Source organism: Bombus affinis, unplaced genomic scaffold (assembly GCF_024516045.1).
Source record: "Bombus affinis isolate iyBomAffi1 unplaced genomic scaffold, iyBomAffi1.2 ctg00000115.1, whole genome shotgun sequence".
NCBI lineage: Eukaryota > Metazoa > Arthropoda > Insecta > Hymenoptera > Apidae > Bombus > Bombus affinis.
Genome location: NW_026108851.1, coordinates 432,787 through 434,134, shown reverse-complemented (window position 1 = coordinate 434,134; position 1,348 = coordinate 432,787).

The window sequence follows — 1,348 nt, the reverse complement described above, 5'->3', positions numbered from 1 at the left end:
ATTACATTATATGGTATAACGATACATTGCACCACTATATGACGTATAACGTCATATAATATTACGTTATAACCTATAACGTTATACTGCATCACTATATGGCGTATAACGTTATATACTATTACGTTATAAGGTATAACGATATATTGCATCACTATATGAAGTACAACCTTATATACTATTACGTTATAACGCATAACGTTATATTGCATCACTATATCACTTATAACGTTATATTGCATCACTATATGACGTATAACGTTATATACTATTACGTTATAAGGTATAACGTTATATTGCATCACTATATCACTTATAACGTTATATTGCTTCACTATATGAGGCGTAACGTTATATACTAGTACGTTATAACGCATAACGTTATATTGCATCACTATATCACTTATAACGTTATATTGCATCACTATATTACTTATAACGTTAAATAGCATCCCTATATGACGTATAACGTTGTGAACTATTACGTTATAACGTATAGCGTTATATTGCTTCAATATATGACGTATAACGTTATGGAGTATTACGTTATAACGTACAACGATATATTGCATCACTATATGTAGTATAACCTTATATACTATTACGTTATAAGGTATAACGATATTTTGCATCAGTATATGACGAATAACGTCATATACTCTTACGTTATAACGTATAACGTTATATTGTGTTACTATATGACGTATAACGTTATATACTATTACGTTATGACGTATAACGATATATTGCATCACTATATGACGTAAAACGTTATATACTATTACGTTATAAGATATAACGTTATATTGCATCACTATATCACTTATAACGTTATATAGCATCCCTATATCACGTATAACGTTATGAACTATTACGTTATAACGTATAGCGTTATAGAGTATTACCTTATATCGTATAACGATTTATACTATTACGTTATAACGCATAACCTTATATTGCATCACTATATCACTTATAACGTCATATTGCATCACTATATTGGTTATAACGTTATATTGTACCACTATATCACTTATAACGTTATATTGCATCACTATATCACTTATAACGTTATATAGCACAGCTATATGACGTATAACGTAATATACTATTACGCTATAACCTATAACGTTGTACTGCATCACTATATGACGTATAACGTTATATACTATTACGTTATAAGATATAACGTTATATTGCTTCACTATATCACTTATAACGTTATATAGCATCCCTATCTGACGTATAACGTTATGAACTGTTACGTTATAACGTATAGCGTTATAGAGTATTACCTTATATCGCATCACGATTTATACTATTACGTTATAACGCATAACCTTATATT